Here is a 17,570-nt window from a genome sequence, read left to right as displayed (position 1 = left end):
ACGATACCATACCACAGTGGACATACGACACGAACAGCGGCAAAACGACGGGTAAAGCCCACATCGAGTGGCTACAAGTTGGTCGTAAAGACAGATCATCAAAAGAAGACAATAAATCCACCGAGGAAAGAGCCATGGAAGTCCTGAAACCAGACCCCAAACCTCAAGCACAACCACTGCCGCAGCGTCAACGCATTCCGAAGATGCGCCCCTTCCCTACTGACGACTTTAAGATCGTCTTCCGCCCTCAAGCAGGTCTTGACCTCTCGAAGCACACACTCATCGCAGTGACACATGCCATCGGAAGATCCAGTGGTTTGGTCCAGCAAGACTTTCACGATAATGTCCGAGTACAAGTGCAGAAACTAGAGAATGTGATCATCGCGAGCACGGCAAGTACGGAACGAGCTTCCAAACTGCAGCATATCAACACCATACAACTCGGCGGAACCGTCTATCAAGTAAATCCCCACATCCGGCACCCAGACGATGTGTGCCGCGGAGTGATATACGGCCTCGAACCGGGTACAAGTCCTGCGGAGATTGTTGCCGGCCTTCGAGTGGACTCAAGATACACGGTTCTCGGTGCGCGCATGCTAGGATCTTCAACAGCCGCGGTTATCACCTTCGACGGACAGCACGTCCCTTATTACGTAACGTACCAGAGCGGTGACTACAGATGCAAGCCCTACCGAAAATCCGTCCAGTACTGCAGAACCTGCGGCGCCATCGGACACAGACAGGATATATGTCCTCAGCCGAGAGCCAACTTCTGCTACACATGCGGGCGCGATGGGATCACGGAAGAACACGATTGTCATCCGAAGTGCAAAATTTGCGGTGGAGACCACGAAACGGCAGGCAAGGAATGTAAGAAGAAACTTCGTAACAACCCGCCTCCCTACCAAGTAAGAAGACAGCAACTTGACAACGCTCGCGCCCGAGAAAATCACTGGAGCTCGAGCACCGAAGACTTCCCCGCGCTGGTTGTCACATCAAATAGCTCACGGGGGCCCTCGCCTCGACAAAGACCTGGCCGGAGTCGCTCTCGCTCCATCCTAAGATCACGCTCTACATCCCGCTCTCGGTCACGGTCTCGCTCCGTTAGGCGAATCACTTACGTCGCCGCGGCGAACGGAAGCAGCGCCTCGAATTCCTCACGCAACCCGAGCAGTTCGGGTGAGACAGCGACGATACGGACTCTCGAACATAAAGTACAGGATCTAGAGAGGACGATACAACAACAACCGGTAGCCGAGTGCAACATGTCAGAACTCGAGCAAAGAGTGGCGAAGAGAGTAGAAGAAAGCATACTAAAACATGTAGAAACCAGATTAATGAAGCGGGTAGACGAACGGCTGCAAGCACATGAAGCGAAGATTCTTGACCTTGTGGAACGACGCCTTCAAGTCTTCGAGGAAACCCTCACTACAAAACTTCTCGCATCAGTAGACAGGACCATACAGACAGTGATAACTAAAATCATGGAAAAGGTAGAGCCACTAACCCGTACGGTCACCACACTCGACACCAAACTGGATGGCTTCATGGCACAACAGCACAACTTCATGACCTATGCTTACAAGAATTTCGTTACTCATGAACATCTGGCGGAGCAGTTAGGAACCAAACGAAAAGGACGAAGGACAGTACGAGGGGAATCCGCGGAGGATTCTAGCTCGACAACGCCAAACCACCTACTCCAGGTGGAGGATAACCACCAACATGGCGGCTCCCAAACGTAGACATACCGAGCCGCTTCCCACCCTCCGCATTTGGCACTGGAATTGTATATCCTATAGACCCCGCTCGGCCAACCTGCAAGAATATCTCAAAGCAAACAATCCTGACATAATCGCGCTACAGGAAACCAACACCATGAAAGTGAAGCTCCCCGGCTACAACACTATGGCACAGACTGCCCGCACCGCAATTCTTGTCAAGAAGACACTAACCGCACAGCCTCACGAAATTGAAGACACTGAAATCGAACACACCATAGTGGAGGTGTTGCCGACTCGCAAGAATCAACAGAGCCTATACCTGGCCAATCTCTACAGCCCGCCGCGGGAGCAGCTACTCCACTACGACCACTTCGTCCGGGACCTTCGCAAGAACGTAAACGGCAACCGGCTTGTTGTAGTAGGGGACTTTAACGCCCCACACGCGGCCTGGGGCTACCCCAATACCACCAAGAAAGGGGCACGGGTTCACGATGCCGCACAGCAGCACGGTCTTACGTTATGGAATGACTTGCTCCAACCCACCCGAGTGGGCAACAGCGTGTCCCGTGACACCAATCCTGATCTCACGTTCACTCGAGACGTGCGAAAGGCCACGTGGACCCGACTCCCGGACACGCTAGGGAGCGATCACCACATAATTCAAATCGAGGTTGAACAATCTCACCGCGCGCACAAGACAGGAAAGGCGCGACTCACTGACTGGAATGCGTATAGGAATGAGCTTGACAACGATTCGGACATCGAAGACGTTGAATCTTGGCTAAACGGTATCGTAGGTGCGGCTGACGGCCACACCAGGACGATTCAACTAGACGAGGACAACCCGGCGGTCGATAACCACCTACTGCACTTATGGGAGGCTCGGCGATCGCTCCTCAAACGATGGCGACGCCAAAAGCTCAACCGCAAGCTCCAGCGCCGAATTGCCCTATTAAGCATGCAGGCACAGGAGTACGCTGAACAGCTAGCGAGTCAGAACTGGCGATCCTTCTGCGACCAACTTCAAGGAACCCTCAGCACAAAGAAGACTTGGCATATACTCCGATCCCTGGTCGACGACACCCACACCAAAACCCAACAAAGACATACAATTCACCGACTCATCCACAACTATGGCGGCACAGAGGATCAGCTACTCCAAGAACTTCAGACGAAGCTACACGGCTCAGCTAACCCGCAAACCACTGCCACCAACCTTTCCACCCCCAGGGACTACCAAGGAGTGCCGAACGAAGAGCTAGATCGGCCTTTCACACAGGCAGAGTTGCAGGCGGCCCTCTCTAGGATAACACGCAATACGAGCCCGGGCAAAGACAGAGTAACCAACAAGCACCTTCGACAGCTACCCCCTCGGGCGTTGACGGCTCTCCTTCGGTATTATAACGACTGCTGGATTAAGGGTGAGCTACCAACAGCCTGGAAACACTCGGAGGTAACCATGGTACCCAAGCCAAACAAACCCATCTCCATCGCGAACCTCCGCCCCATCTCCCTTACGTCCTGCGCCGGGAAACTGTTTGAACACATGGTCAACGAGCGGCTCACCACACATCTCGAGGGAAACGATCGCTATCCGCACACCATGTTCGGCTTCCGCCAGATGCTCTCCACGCAGGACGTCCTCTTCCAGCTAAAGGAAGATATTCTTGACCATTTGAGCAAACACAGCAAGTCTTCCATTCTAGCGCTAGACGTAAAGGGCGCCTTTGATAACGTGAGCCATGAAGCTATTCTCCGCAATCTAGAAGATATCGGCTGCGGTGCCAAAACATACGCCTACATGCGCGCTTTCCTCACCAACCGTACGGCCACGGTGGGGATTGCCAACCTCCGAAGCAAGTCATTTCACCTACCTAACAGGGGTACGCCACAAGGTTCGGTAATCTCGCCACTCCTCTTCAACGTGGCCCTCCTCAACCTCCCCCGCCTCCTAGACACCGTCCCAGGGATATCCCATGCTCTATATCCAGATGATATCACACTGTGGACGAGAGGTGCGAGCACGGGCGAACAGGAGACCCGTCTTCAAGAGGCGGTCAACATCATCGAACGGTACCTCAACACCTGCGGCCTCCACTGTGCCCCAGATAAATCCGAGCTGTTAGTACTCGGGGCACGCACCCGGGGCCGGCCTCCAAGCCACGACGCTCCGGACCCGCAAGTCCTTCTTCAGGGAGTCCCGATACCGAAGGTCGACTCACTTCGAGTCCTCGGAGTCCATATACACAAGGACGGGTCCGGCTCCGCCACCCTTTCCAGGCTACACAACACCGTGGCACAGCTTACTCATCTGATACGACGGGTGGCCAATCGCCGCAATGGACTCAAAGAGCACGAAACTTTGCAAATGGTACAAGCCCTTCTTTACAGCCGCATTACATACGGAACTCCTTACCTCAACCTGAAGACAGCCGAGAAACAAAAGCTAAACCTTCTAATACGAAAGGCCACGAAGCTCGCCCTAGGACTACCGACAACCGCCTCCACTGACCGATTGCTTCGCATGGGAGTTCACAACTCCTGGGAAGAACTCGCGGAAGCGCACCTCATCAACCAGATCGAGAGACTCAAGCTCACAACCACAGGCCGAGCAGTCCTCCGACGCACAGGATACGTAACCAACATAGAACACGATGGCGAACGTAAGGAAAAGATCACATCGAAGCTGCGAGAATGTTTACAAGTTCTTCAGATTCCTCGGAACATGCATCCAGAACACCATCGGGGCAGACGGCTCGCCAGGGTAAACGCCATCAGACACAAGCACCGTAACGACCCGCAGGCTCGCTACGTGGACGCAGCCAAGTATCCGGGCCGAAACGCCTTCGCCATCAGCGTCACAGACTACAGGGGGACGACACTGGCGTTGGCGACAATTCTCGCCAAACGCGCGGACACAGCTGAGGAGGCCGCTATAGCACTCGCCACCCATACAAGCGAGGATGCCATAGTGGTCTTCACCGACTCTCAAACAGCGGCACGCAACTACATGAAAGGCAGGGTCTCCACCAAAGCGATCAACTTACTGAAACGTGGCGATACTCCTCCCCCCTACACCTGCATCATGTGGGTTCCGGGACACGAGGGACTCGAGGGGAATGAAGCGGCACACACCGCGGCCCGCGCAAGCGTCAACCGGGCTTCCCCGCACGGTATTCTAGAAAGGTCCCACCCACACAAATCAGCGGAGGAAACGGAAACAATACCGTTAACGTACCAAGCACTACTACAACACTATCGGCTTGGACGCAGGGTGTACCCTCCACCACATCCCCAACTAACAAGAAACGAAGGCACCGACTACAGGCGACTCCAGAGCAATACCTTTACCCACGGAATCTTGCTGCATCATTTCCACCCGACGCTACACAGCTACACCTGTCCACACTGCAACGTGCCTGACACCTTGGCGCACCTACTCCTGCAATGCAAGAACACCCGGGCAAGCATCACAGCGACACAACTAATAGCAGCAGACGCAGATCCAAACCTCCTCGCTGAAACGTGGGAGGCTGCGATCTCCAAGTCGGACCTGGTCGACCAGCGCGAACTAGTCGCCCGGGGCCCGGAGGGCGATCCAAGCCAGAGGGTTCCTGGAATAAGGGACCCTCCCACGTACCTCGACTGACAAGTCACGACTTCAAATAAAAGTTTCATTCTCTCTCTCTCTCTCTGAACTATGAGGCTGTACGTGCCAAACCACAATCGAATTATGAGGCATGCATGCCGAAGTGGCGAACTCCGCATTAGTTTTGGCACCTCGGTGTATTAATTTGTCCTTTACGTGTCCGTGTTAATGTGTTAACGTGTGCTCTTAACGTGTCCTTAAATGTAAGCGCGTGAGCGTTTTTTATTTCGCGCCCCGTCGAGATGTAGCTGCCACGGTCGGAATCACATCCGCGACCACGAATAACGGCATAGTCGCAAAAAAACCACGGGAATACAGAGGTGGTGATTTGACCTGCAACCGCTTCCGTAGTGTCGCTTATAGACCCTGCGGTGCGCTTTAATTACTATACGGCACTGCTTCTACACGCCATGGATAGATTGTGCACTTGACATATGTTTTTGTCTGGTCGTGGTAGCAATCACTGGTAACACGCTTTCGTGATTGCAAATGAAACAAAAACTATTGCAAGGCCGTATTTCTCGTTATTTCTGTCAAGACTACGGGAATCGCAATGGTTTACAGTACCGGTTGAAAACATACTCAATGGTTCAAGTAACCAATTCTTTTTTTGTGTGCGGTGTCTCTTGCTTTCTGCTTAACTATTCCCGCATGCAAAAATCTTTACATCACACGCACTGTGAGAATTTATGTAAGCGAAGCTTCCTGGGCTGTTTGGTTTGATTGACGATCATTAGCGGTGATAACCTCTGAGAGAATTTTGCATTGTCGATGCCTCACATGGCACATAGCGTCCTTGCAGAAGTATTAAAATTTAATTGAATTAAAAACCTCGATCGGGTTACGAGGCGCGCCGTAATATCGGATTCCGGATTAATTTTGACACCATGGTATTCTTTGAACCCGTCCCCATATTTAACTACAGAGCGTCTTTTTTTTATTTATCCCACGTTCAAATATTGATGTCGTGGTCGGTATCACGTCCTCGGCCTCCAGCAATGACATCGCCAGGAAGCTAGTGTCGATTTGACGTGCTACCGCTTCCGTACACACACACACACACAAACACACACACACACACACACACACACACACACACACACACACACACACACACACACACACAAACACACACACACACACACACACGCACACGCACACACACACGCACACACACGCACAAACACACATACACAAGCGCACAGACACACACACACACACGCACACACACACACGCACACACACACACACACACACAGACACACGCGCACACACACACAGACACACACATGCGCGCACACACACACACAGTGTCGCCTAAACCCTGCGCGGCGCTTCATTAATTGCGGCACTGCTTGTGCACACCCTGCATAGGTTGTCCACTTGACATATTTGCAGGGCTTATTTTTTCTTTCAGAAAAAGAAGTAACGTACGTTACTGTACTTTCAATCTAAATTTATCCCGTTTGCTCTTAACCACACACACATGCGCACACATACACACACAGTGTCGCCTAGACCCTGCGCGGCGCTTCATTAATTGCGGCACTGCTTGTGCACACCCTGCATAGGTTGTCCACTTGACATATTTGCAGGGCTTATTTTTTCTTTCAGAAAAAGAAGTAACGTACGTTACTGTACTTTCAATCTAAATTTATCCCGTTTGCTCTTAACCGCTGTCCTGTCTAGTAGCAGCGTTTCCTTGCCTTCTCACGTCACATCTTCTTTATCTCCCCCCCTCCCTCCTTTTGTGTGGGAACTGCGAGCGAAGAGTGGCAAGGATGTTATTCCCTGGTTTCGCGACTGCGTCGGTGATACCCATTCTCTGCTTCTACTCCGCCCACCGCCTAACCATCCTTGCTTTCCTTTGTACCTGCACGCTGGCAGAAAGGTAAGGGCTGCAATTTTCGCATTGCTTTTAAGGTGGTCACAGATGATTGCAGCTGTCAGGAGGCTAACCGAGCGATGCCAAGTGAGCTCCAGAGGGTATTGTGCCCATTTGATACGCTGCAAAGTTCAAACGAGCTTCATTGTAAGGTTTGTCACAGGGCAAGACAAGACGGGGACAAATAGAAGGTGGAGAACGAAGACTTGGCCCTTTTCACCTTTTGCCCCTTTCTTGTGTTGCACTGTTGCACGCAGAAATAGAAAAATTTACACTGAGAAGCTCCCCCCATCCATACGCCCCCAAACACAGCTCTGCAAAAAAAAATATTTTATATCAGACAACGTGGTCCCTTCAGCGCTCTTCTCGGTAATGCCTTCATTGGTTCGATTTATAAAAATGTAGATGTCAATTTGATCCATTTGTCCTGGCAGTTAATATTTCCTAGTCTCCTTGATCTTACCCCGTGCACGTACTTACATTCACGTATTTTTTATATACCTACACTCTTTACAGGCGAGTAAATATAAAAAGGCTTGCTGAAAGATGTCTTCATCAGAAAAACTTTGCTTTACGCAGTTAGGCTAAGAGAAAGTTGAGATAACATTTGGTATTTGGCTGTCACGCGCTGAAAGCTCAAGGGCTAATGCCAACAGAAGTTGTTGGAAATACAATGCGGCTATAAACGCTACACTTGTAAAATGCCTGTCTGTGAGGACGTTTTCAAGAGGAAGCTGAATCCAGGAAGGCCTAAGGAAGAGCTATAGTTTTATGCGATATGCTCTCTAAAAATGCCTTAAAAGACTATGTAAGCAGATAAATAAACATTTCGAGGTTGAGCATTCGGAACAGAAAAACTTGAATCCCTATACGAACTCACTTGGCATGGTTTTCGAAAACTGTTAATGCAATCGAAAGTGTCTAAAGAAACGCGTCGATCAGAGCACTTAGCCAGCCGGAGAGAACGCGCGAGTTTACAGCGTGTGGCGAGGGAACAAATAACGTCCAGAGGGCCTGATGCAGCACGATATTGTGAAGACAGACTTTCTGGTTTGCTTCAGTGTGCTAACCTTTTTCCCGCCAAATTGCGTCACATCGCGGTTTTCGCGCCAAACTGCGGTCTAAAGGGTAGGGTAGGTGGGATAGGGTAGGGTAGGGTAGGTGTTGCTGTGCTGAGGGAGCCGCGTTCGAAACCAACCATCGGATCAATTTGGGTCAGTGAGTACATGACACTCTTCAATGAAACCCATGGTGGTTCACAGTATCGAACAACCAAATAAAATAAAATGTGCTGCTCTTCAATGTATCTTTTTGACGGTAACTTCGGTCACTGCGGCCTGCAGGTATGTGCCACTTTTCAAAGAAAAAAAGTCCGAAAGCTCATCTTGCGCTGGGTGGAATGGAAACCGCGTTATAATATATAAGGGGGACCATGTTTTTAAAAAGACACACATTTCTTTTATTGAAAAATTTAGAGCGCAGCGTTTTTGCAGATTAGTTCTTGGGTGAGACGGGCATATTTTGCAGCAACGTGAGTAGCAGCGGAATCAATTAACTTTTTTATTTGAACCAAGGGGGCAGTTGCTTAAATGGCAAATCTGGAGGCAGTCACATTTCAACGCAACCCCAAATCATGAAATCTTCAAAATCGCGTCTCGACCGTTTGGTTGCACCAAAATTGATGGTATGCGCAATCTGCGACAAAATTTGCAAGCTCGTGCCATGATATATAGGAACGCGGCCAATAAAAATTTAACCCGCTTATTCTCTTTATTTTTCCTTTTTTGTGCGTCATGCGTCGTTCGTAGTTGGTTTCTTCAAAGTGTGCAGACAAATTAAGACATTTCTAGTAAAATGTGCGTGCAAGCGATCCAGAGCTTTAAATGTCATTTTATGAACAACGCGGTAATTATGCCGCTTCCCGGAACAACCAAGGTAAATATACCTGGTAGCGAAGCTTCCATAGGAACCCATACGTTCAAAACATGGCGGTCCATCACCGGTTCATAGTGTTCCTGTATATGCGGGAGCATATACAGGAACACTACCGGTTCATGGGGCTTAGCGCCATCTGTATGTGGTGGGAACACTTCCGGCGGGAGAAAAAATAACGTGACGCCATGTCCGTTAAAAGCAGAAGTGACGTCATTTTGTTTTCGAAGGCGCGAAATTTGTTTTGTTGCTCTTCCTTTGGACTTATATATTCAAATGCCCCGCCATTCGACTTGATGGGCGTTTCGAGCTTTCAGCGTGGAAAGCGATGCAGGAAAAGGCCAGCCATACGGTTGTCGAAATCGCATCCCTGCACAGAACATACTTTCTTTGGAGGCCGACGAAAGCTTCAGGTGTAGAGTGCCGATCCTATCGTCGGACGCCAAGCTCGTTGGCCGGCGCAGTCGCACGAAAACAACTACACAATTATCTGGCGGTCGTAACTCACTACTTTTGACTGAACAGATTAAGAAGCGATCAAGCTACTCGCGTCACCAAATTCAGACAAACCTCGACAAGCAAGAAAGCACAAATTGTGTGGGGGGGCGTATTTCAACATGTGATACGAGCGCTCCTTTCTGCCCATTTCAAGACGTGCATTGCACTGCGAGTGATAGTGGCGTCAACGTCCCCTGTAGCGATGGGCGCTGAAACGCAATGCATTTATTAATAATAATAAAATGAAACGTATTTTCTTAACTCATCACGAATATATAAAATTGACTAGGAATTTTGTTTTCGTTGAATGAATCTAACTGTGTCTCGTTTGAATTAAAAAACGCGTTTTTCTTTCCCAGTGTTTGTTCCTTCCAAACATAGTCGCGCTTCAATCGCTGCTCCCATAACCCCCCATGCTGATGTCGGTGACAATCTGTACTGAACCGCTTTTCGCCCGAAGCTTCGCGACCTATTTGAATTGACCTTGGAACAACTGTGAACGCAACTGAGGTCGAATATAAAACTGGCGGAGGGTGCTGTATGGCCAATTTTCTGGTCAACAAGTGCTATATGCGGGCAAGGTTTCAAACGGAAGTGATGCGCGGTCCGTGTTTTTCTGGTATGTGATTTAAGGACAGACAACTATGATCGATGTTATGCGCTGCAGCATGCCTACCAAGTTAACGAAACGACCATGAGCCCCAGGGCGTAGGCGGCTGTTTCACGACCTATCCTTTATTTCGTCATACACTCTTGTTCCAACATATGCCACATACGACCATGAAAGCTCACAGACGTAGGATACTAGCGTTTGTAGAAGTGGTGAACGTTTACGACGGAATGCTTCGCACGTAGATCGGACACTAACCAATTTTACAACGACCGTAAAATTCATGGCACTGGGCTTATTGTTCCATACGCACACTGATTTTTGGTTTCAAAACGAAGCCCCGTAGGGCCTGTCAAAAATTGCCATGGCCGACGGTATTTCACGTCGTCCCGGCGGGGTATTGGGAAAAGTTTTCAACTAGCAATAGTCGCCCCTCAGTTAAGACTTCATTGGGTACAACACCGCCTCTGCGCAAAGCTGACAGGTCCAATGTTTCGATATGACCCTATTGCCTGAGGCCCCATTACGTTTGCCAGTTTTGCGCATATAAACATTGGGTTTTCCTCAATACCTGCTGAGACATTTGAAGAAATTTTAGGTTTTTTTATAAGGCTGATGCATTAAACCATTCCTTTATTTGATTTAAACGATTGCTTTTACATATTAGTCGAAACTTGTTATAGTGTTTACATGAAAGCAATTTGCAGTTTTCTAGAAAACTATTTTCAACATGTCTTCATAGGTGGCGCCAGGTGGCTCTTAACGCCGCCGGTTGCTGCTAACAGGTGGATAAGTCAGCGTGTGGTAATGTTCGACCATTACAGTAAATTTAGTTGAGTATTTAAGAAATGCCCTGGTTCCCTTCCATGTTGAATCATCATTAGCTCCTGTTTAGCCGCATTTGCCGGCCAAGAACGCGGAGGATGTTGACTGTCTCGGACCAGTGAACGAGGGGCAAGTTTTCGTTTGCATGTGCGTGCTTGCGATGTTGTGCAAACACATAAATTAGTGCACGAATCATCCAAATAGTCCGAAAGGGCCTCATCAATGCCGTCCGTAATGGTGTGTTGTGAGTTCGCTGTGGCTTTGCCGTTTGCAGTCGATTACCTTTCGAAATCACATGCGCCTGAGTTCAAGGGGTGGAGTGTTTGGGTCGGTCGTCGTCTTTAAATAACCAGCCTTCTCTGCTCGATTTCACAATAAGACGCCGTAGTCCTGTCATGAACGAAGCCGCAAATTTTCATCAGTTATGTTCAGTACGATAGCATATCAGTGGTACGCTCACTCGGTGCGGCACAATGTTTCATGCCTGTGAAAAGACGCCCGGATACGACAAGTACTACGTTTGATACGAAGTAAAGGTTGCAGTGCGCCTTGTATAGGCATTTGGCGGGCCCTATTGCAACTTCAGGCAAATGTGACATGAAAATTGGGAATCATCGCACCAAGACAAAGGGCAACTGTAGCTCCAAAGCTAATCATTGCTTCGCTTCACGCGTAGAATATCACGCAGCATATCCGCCCAGTCGAGCCTTGGGTTTAGACGTAGGAAAGAATTTTGAAAAGTTTCTTGGCGCAGATACTGCTGCCACACAGTTCGTGATTTGTTTGGAGACATTTGCCGAGGGGACCTCGCAGCTAGCAATTATCGCTTGAAGAAACCCGTCTCTATGACACGTCGTGTGAACTGCTGTGTTCATTCAAACGCCATTTTTGAAACGGTGCAGTTGACTTGGCCCCATGGACGTCCTAGCCGAGAACAACACCTGCGGCCAAACGCTCCTGCACCTCGTCTCCAGGGGCAACGCCATCGTGGCCGCGCTGCTGCGGCTCTCGGACGAACTCATACAGTTTGAAGCTTGACAACCGCAAAGACATGGTGGAGTACGGTGACATCCTCCTCGACTACAGCTACTTCAAGGTCATCGACCACTTCGACAAGATAGAAGCAAATGATGTAAAGATATGGCGCTTTACTGCCGTGATGCAACTGCCCTTATGGTGTGATTTTTGTCATCCAGAAGCAGAAAGTTTGGGTATAGGCACGGTCCAGAGACTTGGAAGTGGCTTGCTTTCGAGTGGCGTGCAGTTTGCAGAGGCGGCATGCGTACGACAACCTCACTTTGTTTTGCTTCTTTAATAAACAGTTCTTTATGATTGAAGCACTATAACGAATCAAACGAAACATTACAAATATGGAATGTGGCATCCCATACATTTTGCACCAGGAAAAGTGGCAGGTATAGACCATGCCTCCCAGCTTACCTGAATTTACTTTTCTTTAAGTTTACAAATTTGGGCTCATCCACCGTTTTGCTGTTATATCAGATTTTGTGAAAAATAAGATGTTGAAAGATGAAGTGGGTCGAAATCGAATGATGTTCTGGCGCTACCTGTGCCATCGTCATTGTGGCAGCACAAGAAACCACATGTCAGAGATTTACTTGCTACAAACAAGTCTATTGTGACAAATTCTTCAAGCAGGCCAAATCGGCAACATCAAAGTTGCCAAAGAAGTCACGATAGCCTAAAAAAATGTTTATTGTCAGACTGTGCTGTTTAAATTTCCAAGTTTTCTGCTGTATGTGTGCTGCGTCTAAAGGTAAATAATCTTGAATATTATCCAAATGTATTCCTCACAGAAATGCGCTTCAGGCAAACTTGCAAGGAAATGAATGTTGTGTTGCCTTTTACAAAAAATTTATTCTGTTCACAAAAAAGTACATTGCATGTCAGTCCCCAAACCTCCCATTAGAATTCTTCAGATGGTGAAAGGATGCAAAGGGAGCATCTTCTTCGAGCGTATATGTACAGACAACTTCCTGAAACAGGTGAAATTGGAAACACCAGTGTAGGGGCTGAAAAGGTCAATGTGAACTAAAAACGATGTGTTGCTTTTCGGTATTTTCAGTTTATTCCAGGTTGTGTTCGACGTCTATTAATATATAATGCTAATGAACTGCGTATATATATATATATATATATATATATATATATATATATATATATATATATATATATATATATATATATATATATATATATATATATGAACAGGCATGCGATGTGAGCAAACTTCTAAAGAAATGGTGTGTTGTACGCCCCCTGCCCCGTCTCTCTGTACTATGTCCGACTTTAGACATTTCAATGTTCGCAGGTTGGCAGGTATACTCTCATCAAACTGGACGTGGCCAGCTAAACCTTTCTAATTTTATTCTTCTAAAACATGGCTGGTTGTGTTGTTTTTGAGAGGTGTTTATTCAAGTGTGGCGCCAAGGACAGGGTACTGGCGCACTGGCTTAGCGGCTGTGGTGTTTTGCTACTAACCACGAGGTCGTGGAATCAAAACCTGGCCACCGCCGCCGTATTTCTATGAGGGCAAAATGCAAAGAAACTCATTCCTCATGCAGTGGGAGCACGTTAAATAACCCCTGGTGGTTATTTAACGTGCCCTGGTGGTAACCCCTAGACTGTCCTGTCTAGTAGCAGCGTTTCCTTGCCTTATCTCACCCCCCCCCTGCCCCCCTTTTGTGTGGGAACTGCGAGCAAAGAGTGGCAAGGATGTTATTCCCTGGTTTCGCGACTGCGTCGGTGATACCCATTCTCTGGTACTACTCCACCTACCTCCTAAGCATCCTTGCTTCCCTTTGTACCTGCACGCTGGTAGAAAGGTAAGGGCTGTAATTTTTGCATTGCTTTTAAGGTGGGCACAGATGATTGCAGCTGTCAGGAGGCTAAGCGGGCGATGCCAAGTGAGCTCCAGAGGGTATTGTGCCCATTTGATACGCTGCAAAGGTCAAACGAGCTTCATTGTAAGGTTTGTCACAGAGGAAGACAAGACGGAGACGGTGGAGAACGACGACTTGGCCCTTTTCACCTTTTGCCCCTTTCTTGTGTTGCACTGTTGCACGCAGAAATAGAAAAATTTACACTGAGAAGCTCCCCCCATGCATACGCCCCCAAACACAGCTCTGCAAAAAAAAAAAAAAATATATCAGACAATGTGGTCCCTTCAGCGCTCTTCTCGGAATGCCTTCATTGGTTCGATTTATAAAAATATAGATGTCAATTTGATCCATTTGTCCTGGCAGTTAATATTTCCTAGTCTCCTTGATCTTACCACGTGCACGTACTTACATTCACGTATGTTTTATATACCTACATCTTTACAGGCGTGTAAATATAAAAAGCCTTGCTGAAAGATGTCTTCATCAGATAAACTTTGCTTTACGCAGTTGGGCTAAGAGAAAGTTGAGATAACATTTGGTATTTGGCTGTCACGCGCTGAAAGCTCAAGGGCCAACGCCAGCAGAAGTTGTTGGAAACACAATGCGGCTATAAACGCTACACTTGTAAAATGCCTGTCTGTGAGGACGTTTTCAAGAGGAAGCTGAATTCAGGAAGGCCTAAGGAAGAGCTATAGTTTTGTGCGATATGCTCTCTAAAAATGCCTTAAAAGACTATGTAAGCAGATAAATAAACATGTCGAGGTTGATCATTCGGAACAGAAAAACTTAAATCCCTATACGAACTCATTTGGCATGGTTTTCAAAAACTGTTAATGCAATCGAAAGCGCCTAAAAAAACGCGTCGATCAGAGCACTTAGCCAGCCGGAGAGATCGCGGGGGTTAACAGCGTGTGGCGAGGGAACAAACAATGTCCAGAGGGCCTGATGCAGCACAATATTGTGAAGACAGACTTTCTGGTTTGCTTCAGTGTTCTAACCTTTTCCTGCCAAATTGCGTCACATCGTGGTTTTCGCGCCAAACTGCGGTCTAATGGGTAGGGCATCGGTGTTGCTGTGCTGAGGGAGCCGCCTTCGAAACCAACCATCGGACCGATTTGTGTCAGTGAGTACATGACACTCTTCAATGAAACCCATGGTGGTTCGCAGTATCGAACAAATAAATAAAATAAAATGTGCTACTCTTCACTGTATTTTTTTGACGGCAACTTCGGTCACGGTGGCCTGCAGGTATGTGCCACGTCTAAAAGAAAAAAAAGTCTGTAAACTCATCTTGCTGGGCGGAATGGAACGCGCGTTATAATATTTAAGGGGGACCGTGTTTTTAAAAAGTCATAAATTTTTTTTATTGAAAAATTTTGAGCGTGGCGTTTTTGCAGATTAGTTTTTGGGTGAGACAGGCCTATTTTGCAGCATAACGTGAGTAGCAGCAGAATCCTCAACAAAATATCATCAATTAACTTTTTTTATTTGAACCAAGGGGGCAGTTGTTTAACTGGCAAATCTGGAGGCAGTCACATTTCAACGCAACCCCAAATCATGAAATCTTCAAAATCGCGTCTCGATCATTTGGTTGCACGAAAATTGAAGGTATGCGCAATCTGCGACAAAATTTGCACGCTCGTGCCATGATGTATAGGAACGGGGCCAATAAAAATTTAACCCGCTTCTCTTTATTTCTCCTTTTTTATGCGTCATGCGTCGTTCGTAGTTGGTTTCTTCAAAGTGTGCAGACAAATTAAGACATTTCTAGTAAAATGTGCGTGCAAGCGATCCAGAGCTTTAAATGTCATTTTATGAACAACGCGGTAATTATGCCGCTTCCCGGAACAACCAAGGTAAATATACCTGGTAGCGAAGCTTCCATAGGAACCCATACGTTCAAAACATGGCGGTCCATCACCGGTTCATAGTGTTCCTGTATATGCGGGAGCATATACAGGAACACTACCGGTTCATGGGGCTTAGCGCCATCTGTATGTGGTGGGAACACTTCCGGCGGGAGAAAAAATAACGTGACGCCATGTCCGTTAAAAGCAGAAGTGACGTCATTTTGTTTTCGAAGGCGCGAAATTTGTTTTGTTGCTCTTCCTTTGGAGTTATATATTCAAATGCCCCGCCATTCGACTTGATGGGCGTTTCGAGCTTTCAGCGTGGAAAGCGATGCAGGAAAAGGCCAGCCATACGGTTGTCGAAATCGCATCCCTGCACAGAACATACTTTCTTTGGAGGCCGACGAAAGCTTCAGGTGTAGAGTGCCGATCCTATCGTCGGACGCCAAGCTCGTTGGCCGGCGCAGTCGCACGAAAACAACTACACAATTATCTGGCGGTCGTAACTCACTACTTTTGACTGAACAGATTAAGAAGCGATCAAGCTACTCGCGTCACCAAATTCAGACAAACCTCGACAAGCAAGAAAGCACAAATTGTGAGGGGGGCGTATTTCAACATGTGATACGAGCGCTCCTTTCTGCCCATTTCAAGACGTGCATTGCACTGCGAGTGATAGTGGCGTCAACGCCCCCTGTAGCGATGGGCGCTGAAACGCAATGCATTTATTAATAATAATAAAATGAAACGTATTTTCTTAACTCATCACGAATATATAAAATTGACTAGGAATTTTGTTTTCGTTGAGTGAATCTAACTGTGTCTCGTTTGAATTAAAAAACGCGTTTTTCTTTCCCAGTGTTTGTTCCTTCCAAACATAGTCGCGCTTCAATCGCTGCTCCCATAACCCCCCATGCTGATGTCGGTGACAATCTGTACTGAACCGCTTTTCGCCCGAAGCTTCGCGACCTATTTGAATTGACCTTGGAACAACTGTGAACGAAACTGAGGTCGAATATAAAACTGGCGGAGGGTGCTGTATGGCCAATTTTCTGGTCAACAAGTGCTATATGCGGGCAAGGTTTCAAACGGAAGTGATGCGCGGTCCGTGTTTTTCTGGTATGTGATTTAAGGACAGACAACTATGATCGATGTTATGCGCTGCAGCATGCCTACCAAGTTAACGAAACGACCATGAGCCCCAGGGCGTAGGCGGCTGTTTCACGACCTATCCTTTATTTCGTCATACACTCTTGTGCCAACATATGCCACATACGACCATGAAAGCTCACAGACGTAGGATACTAGCGTTTGTAGAAGTGGTGAACGTTTACGACGGAATGCTTCGCACGTAGATCGGACACTAACCAATTTTACAACGACCGTAAAATTTATGGCACTGGGCTTATTGTTCCATACGCACACTGATTTTTGGTTTCAAAACGAAGCCCCGTAGGGCCTGTCAAAAATTGCCATGGCCGACGGTATTTCACGTCGTCCCGGCGGGGTATTGGGAAAAGTTTTCAACTAGCAATAGTCGCCCCTCAGTTAAGACTTCATTGGGTACAACACCGCCTCTGCGCAAAGCTGACAGGTCCAATGTTTCGATATGACCCTATTGCCTGAGGCCCCATTACGTTTGCAAGTTTTGCGCATGTAAACATTGGGTTTTCCTCAATATCTGCTCAGACAAT

General features: G+C 47.8%; 1 long non-coding RNA gene and 2 other non-coding genes across 3 annotated transcripts; 1 reads left to right on the top strand and 2 right to left on the bottom strand.

The window, feature by feature from the left end:
* The first annotated feature begins 6,972 nt into the window (after positions 1 to 6,972).
* LOC135912372 (uncharacterized) lies at positions 6,973 to 12,455 on the top strand. Its single transcript, XR_010567635.1, has 2 exons — positions 6,973 to 7,264; positions 12,026 to 12,455. It is a non-coding gene; the product is annotated as an uncharacterized lncRNA (long non-coding RNA).
* Positions 10,636 to 10,777, bottom strand: LOC135912422 (U4 spliceosomal RNA). The gene has a single exon (XR_010567662.1). It is a non-coding gene; the product is annotated as a U4 spliceosomal RNA (small nuclear RNA).
* Positions 12,456 to 17,323: 4,868 nt separating the features above from the next.
* On the bottom strand, positions 17,324 to 17,465 carry LOC135912421 (U4 spliceosomal RNA). The gene has a single exon (XR_010567661.1). It is a non-coding gene; the product is annotated as a U4 spliceosomal RNA (small nuclear RNA).
* Positions 17,466 to 17,570: the final 105 nt, after the last annotated feature.

Source organism: Dermacentor albipictus, chromosome 6, assembly GCF_038994185.2.
Source record: "Dermacentor albipictus isolate Rhodes 1998 colony chromosome 6, USDA_Dalb.pri_finalv2, whole genome shotgun sequence".
In the NCBI taxonomy this organism is placed as follows: Eukaryota; Metazoa; Arthropoda; class Arachnida; order Ixodida; family Ixodidae; genus Dermacentor; species Dermacentor albipictus.
The sequence above is the reverse complement of the archived record's forward strand: the minus strand, read 5'-3'. Positions and strand labels throughout refer to the sequence as shown.